At 42.3% G+C, this 13,766-nt stretch overlaps 1 long non-coding RNA gene across 5 annotated transcripts in view; it reads left to right on the forward strand.

The window, feature by feature from the left end:
• The window catches only part of LOC140690258 (uncharacterized), a 147,442-nt gene that overhangs the window by 56,098 nt on the left and 77,578 nt on the right, over positions 1 to 13,766 (forward strand). For all 5 annotated transcript variants that reach the window (XR_012065466.1, XR_012065467.1, XR_012065470.1 and 2 more), the window contains 2 exons: positions 3,086 to 3,214; positions 9,746 to 9,966. This is a non-coding gene — a long non-coding RNA (uncharacterized lncRNA). The remainder of the gene's footprint in view (positions 1 to 3,085; positions 3,215 to 9,745; positions 9,967 to 13,766) is intronic.

Here is a 13,766-nt window from a genome sequence, read left to right on the forward strand (position 1 = left end):
GCGGCAGGCTGTATTCTGACATTCAAATCCCCGGAATGACAGGTTATTAGGAGCGGGGAACTGGCTCTACATACATTAAGCGCCATATCTCTGACCTGTAATGTGAACTGATAGTGATATTGTAATTGAGTGAGTCTGAAAAAAGAGGAGGGGGGGAGTCTTTATTAAAACATGGGGATAGAAAGGAAAGCATTTATATTTCTGATGATTTGTGGGTTTGTAAGAGAAGCTTTTTGGTGATGATTTATTTTCCGTTTCTAAGAGGCTGAGTGGTGTGCCTAGGGTTTATTTGGTGTAACGGTTATTTAACGAAGATAACACACACTCTCTCAGCCTCCTCTCCACATGCTGAGCAGGCACAGATCAAAAGAGATTTGTTCTATAAAAGCAGTGGCTTTAAAATGAACAAAATGGACCCAAGTACATCCCGAGGCCGGACTGCCACCGGGATATTTGCCTTGTAGCTCTGGCTTCACGCCCTGCACTTCCTGGGCCTGAGCTCCGTCTCCTCCGTGCGACGCGCCAAGGGGACTGGCGGGGGCATCTGTTATTGGTGTCAGCGACTCCGTTGTGAGGTGGTGTCATGCACGGAGGGACTAATTGAATGTGCGTTAATGGGGGTCTCAGTTGATTCAGGCTTCTCATGAAATACTCTCATCTAAGGGAGTCAGGCAGGCAAATTCCTGAATTCGAGGGTGGTCGTGGACCCTCTGAAACAACCTGCTTCTTTGGTGACTGTAAAGAAACTCAGTGTGGTGTGTGTGTGTACTCCTGTGTGTAGTGATGTGAAAACATACACATTTGAGATCTGCTACTGTTTTCATAGGGTGAGAATTTCCCAGAGAAAGTTCTAGTAGAATGTGCACTATACCAGGCATTGGGAAATTGAGGTTCTGGGATGAATTTCAGCAATGACACACTGAGTGACCTTGGGCAAGTTACCCAGCATCTCCATCTGTAAAATGGCAATAATAGTTGTCATGGTGCCGTGGTAAGGGAGAAATGACATACCAGGCCACAAGAGCCATTACAAACTGCAATATAGCATAGAATATTGTCACTCGTAATAAGAACAGGGCTGACAAATGTTTAGCCCTATGCACGTGTAGGGGTTTCTTTTTTTTTTTTTAACATTTTTTATTGATTTATCATCATTTTACAATGTTGTGTCAAATTCCAGTGTTCAGCACAATTTTTCAGTCATTCATGGACATATACACACTCATTGTCACATTTTTTTCTCTGTGATTTATCATAACATTTTGTGTATATTTCCCTGTGCTATACAATGTAATCTTGTTTATCTATTCTACAATTTTGATGTGGGGATTTCTTATCCACGTTCACTGGGTGGTGTCAGAGCAACCCTCACTCAGATTCTTCAGTATTTGAGGTCTGTTTTATAAAAATATCCCAGATGAAACATAGTACCTTTAAACATTTTGAAAACAGTTATCTTCAGTCTCTGTTTAGTTTTCACTAGTACAGAAATCACCTGTTTTTCATTTTAGAAAAATTACTGGGTCAGAGCTGTATGTGCAGAAGAAGCATCGCAGCCTTCATCTAAATTGAAGCTAGTAGGTGTCACTCTTCTCATTGTATAGATAGTGGTGTAATAAGGCATTCGTAAATGCCAATGGTGAGTTAGCGATGAGCCAGAGTAGAGACAAAGGTGAGCTAAGGTTTTTGGCTTAAGAAACTAGGTGAATGATCATGACATTTTTAGAGATAATGAATGCTGGGAGAGGGACAGTTTCTGGGTATAATAATTAAGAATTCTGTTTAGGACAGTAAGCGTGAAATGCTTATTACGTTATATTTTTTTCCTGCTATAAATTTAAGAATAGTATCCTCTAATGACTTACTTTTATATTCACACAGGAGAAATGTTATAAGTTAACTAACTTACCAATGTTATAAATGAATTTTAGTTAAATAGATAAATTACAAACAAATAGATCAAGAATTTGCTTAAATTCAACAAACATAATGAACACCTAAGTGTATAAGTCCCTGTGTATAAAGAATGCATAAATAGCCCATTGTGTTCTTCAGATGAGAAAAAAATGATATACAAGAGTAGAGAGCAGTGATCATTGTGTATTAGGGTAATCACAGAATGCTTCCTGGAGGAGGTTAATTTAGCAAGAGACCAAGGAAGATGGGTTGATGGAAAGGAAATACGTGGACATTCTGGAGGGAAAAACATCTTCAGTAACTGCTTCAAATATGCATTTGAGTGAAGACCTATCCAAACAGAAATTTCTGGCTTAATAAGAGTATAATTAAATGGTTAAGTAGAGACAGAAGTAAAGCAAAGCTGAAAAGTATATTAGAAATAGTTGTATGGAGTGATGTGGATATAACATGATGCCTTTTTCAAGGTCTATTGGGGACTCATGGGGGAGTCAAGGAGAAGCAAGTTAAGTCAGATTGCAATTCAATAAGCAAACTTAGTCTTACACGCATAAACTGATAAGATTTTCAGTTACCAAAGGATTCCTGGATGGAGAGTCATCCTTGGTACCGGATCTTGGATGGCCAGAGTCCGACTCTCCACACCTGTTTATGAAGGCGTCTACATGTGGCCCATCTGGGGACCAGGGTGCCTCCTAATCTGGTGACGTAGGAGAAACAGGAGAATTGAGAGTCAAAGTGTTTGGGCAAACACTGCTGGTAGATAAAGTATTTCATGCTCGTCCATTTTAAAATTTGTCCGAGGCCATTGTGGTAGCTGGCAGTTGTTTTACTATGTCCTCGGCTAATTCACACACCAGGAAAATCTGGCTCAATCTAAGCTACTTGTATCAGTATAGAGATTTCAAGTTACTAAACCAAAGAACTTGTGAGCAGGAGGTGTGAGAGGGTCAGTCTATCTTCTTCCCCTTTTGGGGGTCAGTTTAGATAGAAATTAGATAAAAAATGCATTTTGAATCCCTGGATTTTAGGATTAAGGGCTGAGCTCACATAAGGTGTCCAATGAGTATGATCCTACTGTACTTATAATTTGAAATATAATGTATGATAATTTATTTCTATGTGTTTAAGAAGTGTTGTCTATGTCTGTTGTGCTTACGTGTAATAGGGAGTGAAAGAAAAGAGGAACTGAGGACTGACCGTGTCATCCAGAATTAATACGGCTGAGATGCTTCCGTGGGGGAACTCCTATTTGGTGAATATCAGAAGTGGTTAATCTCATCACAATCAGTACCGGGTGAGTTGAGACCAGTAAACTTCCTGAATGGATATACCCCAGTGTTTATTTACAGATAATCATAATTCCATATAAAGTAGAAGTAAAGTTGAAAATAAAATAAGGTACTGGATTAAAGTTGGTCAGCTTTCTGTGATGAAAGTATAAATAGAAGAAAAGTTTCAACATAAATGTCTTACGAGGGCCAACATAGATAATGTTGTCTTATGTAGGATCGATAATGCTATTTGAGTGTTTTGAATACTGAAATTATTTTTCATTTCCCAGATAATGTTACTTATTCTCTTATAAACTTTTGGTTTAATGATGACACACAGTGCTCAGTTCAGATGTGAAGTCTTTAATCAGATGTTTCATGCAGGTCAGAGATTTTTTGGCTGTATTGATAACATTTCTGCAAATTCTTATATATTATAGAGCTCATATGTTTCAGGATTCACCAGTATGGAAAGTAAAGGTGGAGAGCATCTGGGAGGGCCTAATTAAGTTCCGAGTAGTTCCCTTAAACCAGACCTTCGGGCTTTGCTTCTCACCTTCTACCTTTTGTTAATGTAACCTTCTTTGTCTTTATTATCATTACCCTATTTCCTCTGTTCATTATGAAATGGAAGGGAACACTTAAAAATATATATTCTCCACTTATCAGAAAGAAGGCTAGCTAGGAGAGAAAGCCAGAGCTGTTTAGGATTGTGGTTTGTGTCAGTGGGAGGGATGATATGGTCCAAACTCATTTTGCATAAGGATAGTTTTTGTTCTTACACTTCTTGATTGAAGAATTTGTAACATTTCAAACAAAGCAAATGAGGAACCACAGCTGCATTCCTAGTGGGAGGTGTTAAAGCTGATGAATTGGAGCATGTGCTCTGAACCTGTCAGCCTTGGTGTGAATCCCTGCACCATAGCTATGTGATTTTTAGTTGGGATACTTACATCTCTCTGTGTTTCAGTTTCTCTGTCTGTAAAATGGGGGACAATGATAAATAATCATTATCTCATAGGGTTAGTGCCAGGGTTATAATAGTTAATCAATGCACAGTGCTTAGGCTACTGTTAACTCATACTCTGATCGTTCACAATTTTCCATTCTGCACTTACTACTCTCACTGGCTCATGGTGAGACAGGACTTTGTTCTTTTCCTCCCATTCTTTTGAAATCTAGGTATTGGTGCCAACTATTGTCTTCATGGTGCATTTGGAGCATTGTACTTAATATTTAACGTCACCGTTAAACATCTTAAAGCACGGGAATGGAAGTTTTCCTTTGGATCAGACTCTAGGAGGGGAGAGGGAAGTGGAAGGAACTGGGGAGGGAGATGGCCCCTGAGGGGAGGAGGAAGCCGCTATGAGAGTTAGGGGCTGGAAACAGATTCTGAAGGGAACTAACCCAAGCCTAGATCTGTGGGGAGTCTGTCCCCACAGCCCTCAGATCAGGCAGAGCTGTCGGCTGGGCTCTTCCTTCTGCAGGAGCAGGACTGTATGTGTGTGTGTGGTTCTGCGTCTCGCCTACAGGGGGCAGCACCGCAGCTCCGGTCATGTGTCCCTATCCTCCGGCTTTTCTCTGCTCCTTCCAGTTTCCTTTCTGAAATACATTGTTTTTACAGCCCATCTAATTTGGGTGTAAGCTTGGCCAGCCTCGTTGTCATTTTAATATATATTATTTCAGTTTTCCACACAATCTGTAATTTATTTTATTGACTTTCTAATAAACAGGGGAGAAAAGCTCTTATTTCCATATGGACTGTGCGTTTTGGAGAAGCTTCTCACGGCTCGATAGCAGAGCAAGTCCAACTCTGGCTCATTGTCATCCCTCCCATTTGAGGTTTATGTGTCTCTCCTCTCCTAATTTTTCATTAGAATATAATAATAGTCTGAGGAAAGGGTGATTTGATATGTGATATATTTCATTATGCTCTTATGGTCAGGGTAGCGCCTAGAGTGGGAGAGCGTCACTAATTTTTCGGCGCAGTAATTTATTCCGCAGTATTTAAATGCTGTAATTTTCACACGGAGGCACATGCTGCCACATCTATCTTCCCCTGGACCAGTCTGTCTTGCTCTTTCCTTTCCCTCTGTTTTGTTTTTGCATATTTTTTTCATAAATTCGACAGATGGCCTCTTGATGAATCCTTGATAATACTGTCATGTAAAGCAGCTAAGACTAGAAATCATCTCACAACGATTTTTCATCGCAAAGAGAAAATTGAACAGAGCAAACATCACTAAGTCCGTAACAGCAGCCACAAAATATCTACTTCATGTAAATAAAGAGGACAGGCTTGCCTCCTCCGGCTTCCACACAAATGCCAGCGTCCTTTTAAAGTCCTCTGAATATTTTATATTGTGTTTAGATCCCCCTTTCAAGCCTCGGGTCGGTGGAGATTAGTGGGTTTCATATTCGGAACGTTCGCCCAGCCTTGTTCACGCGTTCCCCTCGCCTCTGCCCGGGCCCCTCCTTTCAGGGCTCCGTAATTGTGGATCAGGTGAAGTTTGCGTCCCCTCATTTCAAGGTCATGCACCAGTAGGACCATTTTCCTGACTCAGAGGGCACGTAATTTCACAGCCGTGTACTCCTCATTAATCCCCCCGAGTGGGGGCTCGGGAAGTTCCAGATCACAGATTTGTTTTTGTCTTGTTCTCTGACTCAGTGCTTCACAAAGGGATTAGATTAACCCCTTTGATTGTATTTGTATCTCACTGCATCTTGTTAGAGATAAAGCGGTTTCTTCCACCCCCTCGCCTGCCCCCACACTCCACCCCTTCCCATTTCCTGTCTCCATATTTCTTCCTCCCAGTTAATGAATAGGTTACAGTTCATTACAGAGGGACTCGTGGCAAATACAGGGGATTGTTCATTTACTGGTAGTAATTTTAGCTTCCTTTTCTGATATACACATTTAAACATATATGTGTATGTATATATATATTTTTTTCCTGTTCTCTTTCAGAAGCCTGTCTATGAAATCTCCAGAATTACCACAAAGATGAAAATTTGTTGTCCAGTGGGTGTGAATTGAAATCCCCGTGGGTCTGAATTCTTGCAGTTTCTAAAAATTAGAATGTCCTGAAACTAGAACATTATTAATTTGTTCCTCTGTGCTGTCGGCTTCTAGGATGAATAGGCACAGCACCTCAAACAAGGTCTTTTTCCCTCACTTTAAAGTGGCTCCTTTCTCCTTGCCCTCCCTTCCCTGTCCTCATTCCAGATTCTGATGGCCTCTGTGACTCTCAGTGACCATGGAGAGGACTCATTTGGGCCTTTCGTGATTTCTCAGGGTATGTGGGCCGCGGCCAGCCCTCCTTGCAGGCACTGAGACCCCCTCCTCTCCACGATGGAAGCAACCAAAGCGTTCATACAGCCAGCCCTTTGCTGGGGCAGGCACTACTGCCTCCAGCGGAGGTGGACATGGTTGTGTCTATTTTACAGAACAGGGAGCCCCGCTTCCGAGAGTTTAAGTAAGTTGCCTCCTGCCCACATCGTGAGAGAGTTGTAGCCGGGACTGAACTCAGGTCTCCCTCCTCTGTGCCGTCTTGCTTCCTCATACCTGAAGCTGTTCTACACGCTCCAGTAGGCTCAGTTTCAAGCTTATGTGGTTGCAAATGCAAAATAAAACTCTACTCCATTTGGGGGGATGATACACCACCCCCTCCTTTTTAATTTCTTGCCTCTTTTGTGATAAACAAGAGCTGATAAATCAGCAAGCAGAAATGGGGAGAGCTGTGCTCAACTCCAACTTAAGAGACAGAGCATATTTCGGCCTGCCTGGGCCACTGCCCTCCATTCAGGGAAGCAGGGGAGACAGCAATTGGGAGCATCAGCTCTGTGTCAGACAGACTGGTCTGAATTCTGACTTCTCTGCTTACTTCAGTTACTTTACTTCTCCAAGTCCAGGACATAGATTGTTGTGAGGATTAAAAATGGTTAAAAAACAAAATTCAACCGAGTAAATCTGAAGATGTAATTGGCTTTATTAGGTGATTCATGAACTAGGTGGGCAGCATCCCAACCTAGGAACTGGAAGAGTGTTGGGGTTACGCAGAGCGGGAGGATTTTGTAGGAAGAAGGGTGGGGCGAGGGAGCTATTAGCAAAAGAAAAGAAAGGATTATTTTTAGGTCAGGACACCTTTGGGGAAGGGACTGGTGTGGTTTTTTTCGTGCAAATTGCGTCCTTTTCTGGGTAGAGCGGGCCTGCATGACAGATGACCTCATTGGTGCCAACCAGAAAATTGCAGATGGTGATTAAGATTACATTTCTGCCAGTGAAGGTTGAAACTGCAGTTAGGTGAGGATTAGATCTAGGTTTGGTGGCACAGGCGTTAGCACAGGTGACACCCTTTTGGGTCTGTGGTTTTTCTCTTTAACAGTTATCCCCTTTTGATCAGACTCTGCCTAACTGAGAGATCACACTGTGAGGCGTTAGTGTCACTCTCAGCTCCAGGGTCCTCACGGCTTTGTTGGCCTTTGATGGTATCCAGAGGTCATGATGTTCTTGCTCAATCTTCATAACTTTCTTAGGTCACAGCTTCCGGTTCACAGTCTGTAAGTTGGTCATTCTCTCTGTTCCTTTTCTGAATTCCAGTCTTAGGGAGACAATTTGTTGTTAGTGACCTGAACATGCATGTAAAGCTTTTAAGAGAATGTAATGAACCAGAGGGATGATTCCCAGTGTTTGGTGTGCACTTGGAAGCCAAGGTCCCCAAGACCCAAACCAATCAAATAAAGCCCTCATTGAAGGAATGAGGACCAAGTGGCTTGCTCAGTGATCGTGCGTAACTGAGTTTTCACTCACCCAGAAGCGTTGCTCTCAGTACAGCAGGTGGTGTTGGGCACAGCACAGCCTTGCTTGGCCAAAGATAATTAAGGGAACCACTTTGGCCAAAGAGTCTAAGGGTCTTTGCTGGGCAGCTAATGTGTTGGCAGTAGAATCGGCAATGTCTCCAAGAGTTAAGAAGAGGTTTCTGATCATATTCTTATTTGTATCTGCTCCTAACCAGGAAACGGATTTACTCAGAGGAGTTGCTGTGCTTACACATTGATTGCAGGGGTTAGTCAGGTTTTTAGCAGAGGTGCTAGCCAATCTCCTAGTCTGAAATAAAGAGTTATGCCAAATGCTTTGTAAGGATAGGTGCTGCTGGGGAGAGTTCTTGGCGAGTGGGGGCAATTCTGCTGTAGATAATTATGGAATTAAAGATTGGAATCTTTGACGACAAATCCAGCAATCTGAAAGCTTACCCTCCTTAGCAATGGCCTGGGAGATACAGATGAGGTTGTGATCTTTTCAGGCCAATGCCAGAGTAAAGGGAAGAAAGACGAGAAAGAGTTTCACGTTTAGCATTAGGAAGTCTTGATCCCGTGTCTTGGGTGGAAGCAGTGTCTCTCGACGTCAGCTACTTCTCTTCCCTGGCAGTTTGATTCAGAGGTGTCCGGCATTATCACAGGACCAGGTGTCGGGTGGAGGCTGGAATCCTCCTCAGCTGTGAGATGGATGTGTACCCAAGGCTCAACACCTTCTAGTTTCACAGCAGGATCAGTGGTCAGGAGCACCTGGTAAGGTCCCTCCCAACAGGGCTCAAGGGCCTTCCTCTGTTGACATTTCCAGAACATCCAGTCACTAGGCCCTAGATTGGGACCAACAAGATCCCTAGAATTGGGATCTGGGAAAGCTTCTTTACCCTGCTGATGATAGGCTGAGCGTAAGACACTAGGGACTTAGAGTAGCTGGTTGTTCCAGCCCGAGACAACAAGGGGCAGCAGAGGGATGCCAGTGGACATCGGTCTGCCAATGACTGTCTTTCGTGTAGTGAGTTTATGTTTCCCAAAGAGGGTGCTGTAAACAGGCAGTGAGATTAGAGGCAACACCTGAGACCAAGAGAATCCAGTAGTTTTGGCAAGTAGCAATTTTGAGTTTGAGGATCTCATTTCTCTCAACCTTTCCTGATGAATGTAGGTAATCAGGACAGTGACCATTACAAGAAGTTTGCAAGCCTTTCATCAAGGCTCGTATAATTTGTCTGGTGAAGTGGGTGCCTCGGTCACTGGAGATTGTGGAAGACACACCCCAAGTGGGAAACACATTTTCTAACAGTTTCTTTGCTGTCGTGAGGGGATCGGCCTTGTGGAGGGGAAGGCTTCAACTCATCCAGAAGACATACACACAATAATAAGAACATATTGATAACCCACACTGAGTGGCAGTGGAATGAAGTCCAGCTGCGGGTGCTCAAAGGGTCCAGAATGAGGGGGTCTGAGGCCTGTGTGGACAAAAAATAGGTTTTCCAGGGTTATGGACCTGGTAGGTCAGATATTGCTGGTAAACTGTTTTTGTAATTTTATAGATGTCTCCCCTCCAAAGTCTGTTTATAATCTGAGCCATCTTAAACGTACTGTGGTGGGTGAAGGAATGCAAAAACCAAAAAACGAGGTCTGCCGGGGAGCTGGGGAGAGCCAAGTGGTCGTCTGTGGGGCTTCCTGCAGCCCCGAATATTCAGTTAATTTGCAGCCACTGTTTACCCATCTAAATTTCTCTGATTCAGGGGCAGACAGTTGCCGTGTTGCAAGGCTATCAGGATGGCAGAAGTCTGGCAATGAGGGGCCATTTTCGGCAGAAGCAGAGTGGACTTCATCTATATGTGCTGCGACCCTTGTCTCTTCTCTTGCTGCTGCCGGGGTGTGAGAGTCAGCCGGGTGTGGCCCTGATGCCCACGCTCCGTCCTTCTAGTGCGAGCCTTGAGTTTGATGACAGCAATGTCAAAAGGTAAGAGATTAGCAGTAAGAAGATTCTTTGCTTCTTGCCCGTTTTTGATTGAGGTTCCAGAGGACATAAGAAAACCCCTTTGTTTTCATAATCATCTATGACCCTGAAGGCATACTGGCTACTGGTATGAGTATTTACAGTTTGTCCTTTTGATGCTGGCCTGCTTGGTCAGGGCATGGCGCTCTGCTCGCTGGGCTGATGTAGCTGTGGGAATTTCCGCTTTCAAGTAGGTCATATTACTTTCTAGTAATAGCATAATCATAACCAGCTTGAAAAATTCCCTATTTAATTTCGATGTATTACCCATCAACAAACAAAATTAAACCAGGATTGGTTAAAGGGTATCTCATAAATCAGGACATGGTGTCACGAAATGGGACATTATTAGCTTGCAGTCATGGGGTGCGCCTTCTCCAGATGGAGGCAGTAACGCAGCAGGATTAAGAACGTTGCAACGTTGAAGATGTAGTCCAGGAGGTGGAGGGGAGTATAACGCAAGCGGTAGAGCACATGCTGAGCATGCATGAAGTCTTGCAGGAGGTTGCGGTTCAGTCCCAGTACCTCCTCTAAAAATAAATAAATAAACCTAATTACCTCTCCTCGCCGCCCCCCACCCCTTTAAAGATTAGGAGGTGAAAGCAGAACGATCTTGTAGGTTAGTCTGCTTGCAGAGAAATGTGAGGAATGTGTAAATAGATGTCATTTCCTAGGATTGGGTCTGTTGACACTTCTACTAACTTTGCATTGGCTACTGTGGCCTTAAGGCAGGTGGGATGGGCAGGAACCACTGAATGAAGCTGCCTGCTATTGTATGCAATAGGCCTGTGTTTATTACTTTGTTTTTGTGTGGGCATTTCTGGGCTTGGTTATCTCTTTCATGAACAAATAAAGTACTTGAATAGTTTTTGAATGGTTAGGTAGCCCTAAGGTTTCTTGGAGCTCTTGTTTTTGTTTTATAAAAGCCTGCTTATGTTTATCTTCCCAAGGAAGGGGTTCAGGGATGGAAATTTTAGTTAAATTCATGGACTGGGGAAGCTAATAGAGAAATATTAGGAGCCTGCAGTCTGCAATAACCAGCCAATCCTAGAAATCCACAAAGCTGCCGCTGAGTTGCAGACGGGTCTAGTCAATTCTTGGATTAGCTTAATTCTTTTTAGAGATTGATGGATTCCTTCAGCTCCTAGATTATGACCTAGGTAATGAACAGTGTCTAGAGATCATTATCATTTCTCTTTAGAGACTTAGTGTCTGTTTTCACTGTTGCAGTAAATAAACAGACCTTTTTGTGGACTCCCCTTTAATAACTGAGCATGGCAAGCGCTCATCCACAAATCGTAAAGGGCCGATTTCCTGGAGACTGCAGGATGCTTACATCTTGGTGGAGCACTTAGGAGGAATAAGAAGGGGCCTCAGTAAACCCTTGAGGCGCGACTGATCGGGTATATTGTTGACTGTTCCAAGTGAGGACAGATAGATAGTGGCTGTTGGGGTCCACCAGGATGCTGAAAAAGGCCAAGTATATTATACATACACACACACACACACACACACACACACTCTTAATAGAGCTTACTGAATGCCTTCTTCTAAGTGTTTTAATGTATAAGCCTCATTTTATCCTCATAAAAAGCCTGTGAAGTAAGCACTATCATCATCTTGATTTTGAGATGAGGAACTTGAATTAGGGAGCAGTTCAGCCCAGGGCACAACTAGTAAGTGACGAGTGATTTTCTCCAGTAACCTCCATTTCTCAGGGAGGAAAACTCATCTGGGGTACTTGGCATTCCCTTTGGACTTGGAGAATTCTGATGGCCCCTCTTGTGACTAAGGCATAATTAAAGATAGGGGTTCCTTTCTCCTCTTTGGAATTTGATGTTTATGTTACTTAAATGTGCAGGTGGATGTTGGATGAAGAAACAGATCAATTTAAGTTGTGGACCTGGGTCAAGAGGTTGGGAGGACTCAGATACTCTTGGAACTTTTATGGAGCTGGTTGTATAATATACTAGGAGCCCAGGGACGTGGGATGTTATGTTGAAAACAGTTGGGGGAGAATTAAATTGGAAGATAATTGGACAGGATGTTGTATTATGGACAGTTTCATGATATTGGCAAGACAATAAAGTTTTATAAAATACTGAAGATCAGACAGGGTTTGGATTTTCTATTTCAATACGGAGAGGCCAGAACTCCTGTAAAGGGCAGTGAAAATAAAAATTCAGAAAGGTTAATACAAAAGTGTAATAGGAGAAGAACTTGAAAAATTCTTATTTTAAAACCTGGTATTCACTGGGTATTCATCTGAAGAAAATGAAATCATTATCTTGAAAAGACATTTGCTCCCCCATGTTCATTAAAACAATATTTATGATAGCCAAGGCATGGAGACACCCTAAGTGTCTACTGACAGATAAATGGATACAGAAGTAGTGGTATGTATCTATATATATTTACCATGGAGTATTGTTTAGCCATAAAAAGAAGAAAACTCTGCCATTTGTGACAACATGGGTGGACCTTGAGGGCATTACACTAAGTGAAATAAGTCAGACAGAAAAAGACAGATACCACATGACCTCACTTATATGTGGGATCGTAAAACAAACAAAAAATTACACTTACAGATACAGAGAATAGATTGGTGGTTGCCAGAGGCAGGAGTTAGGGGTGGAGAACTGGGCAAAATAGGTGAAAGGGGTCAAAATGTACAAACTTCCAGTTATTATGATAAAGAAGTCCTGGGATGTAATGCATAGCATGGTGACTACAGTTAACAATACTGCTGTACTGCGTGTTTGAAAGTTGCTAAGAGGGTAGAACTTAAAAGTTCTCAAGAAAAACAATGGGTATTAACGAAACTTATTGTATGGATCATTTCATAATGTATATACATATGGAATCATTTTGTTGTACACCTAAAACTAATGTGGTTTTTATATGCCAGTTATATCTCAACTAAAAAAACAAAAAAACCTACTAGTATTCAGTCATACTGCAAAATTCCCTGAAAGTGTAGTATCTGCATGGCATTGTGGTAAGTCCTGGGAATACAGTATATTACAGGGGCAGGGTCCCTGACCAGATTCCTCCCTTTTTAAATTCCATCCAATAAACACTTTTTGAGTACCTGACATGTGGTAGGTACCATACACCAAAAAACCCAAATTAACCAACCAACAAAAATCAAAAACAACCCCCAAACCAAATTCAAACCAAAAACAGGCAGATAAATAAAGTCAAATAATCCTTGCCCTCAATTTATTCCTTCTTTGCCCCCCAGCAAATGAGGAGGACTTTCTTTTGGTGACAGTATTTTGAGATAGATGACTCTTATTCAAGGCTGTCCCTCTGACGGTGATTTCTGCTGTCTGCAAAATGTATTTCTTTTTGGGCTGCCAGATGAATATTCAACTCACCTTTATTGAGTCCAAGCTAAGAGCTTTCGCCATCTCATTTTCCTCTCTCAGCAAGTGTGTGCGGTGGGGAGTTTTTCCTCCACTATACAGTAAGGGTGCTGAGGCAGAGAGTGGGTAAATTTGTCACCAGGCTTCACACTGAAATGACAGAGATGGGAGCTGAACCCAGGTCTCCTGGCTTGAAATTCAAGCTTCCTTCCTCCACAGAAAGTAAAAGTTCAGACAAAATTCCAGAATTAGCACTCTTTTTTTTTTTCATTTGCTTCATCCATCAAGTGTATTTCCCACTAATTCTCACACGTACTAACTTCACGTAGCTACTGTCTTTTAAAAGAGAAGTTAAAGATTTTTCCATTTTTTATTAGATAAGCGATGTTTGCCTGT

The sequence above is a fragment of the Vicugna pacos genome, chromosome 29 (genome assembly GCF_048564905.1).
Source record: "Vicugna pacos chromosome 29, VicPac4, whole genome shotgun sequence".
NCBI lineage: Eukaryota > Metazoa > Chordata > Mammalia > Artiodactyla > Camelidae > Vicugna > Vicugna pacos.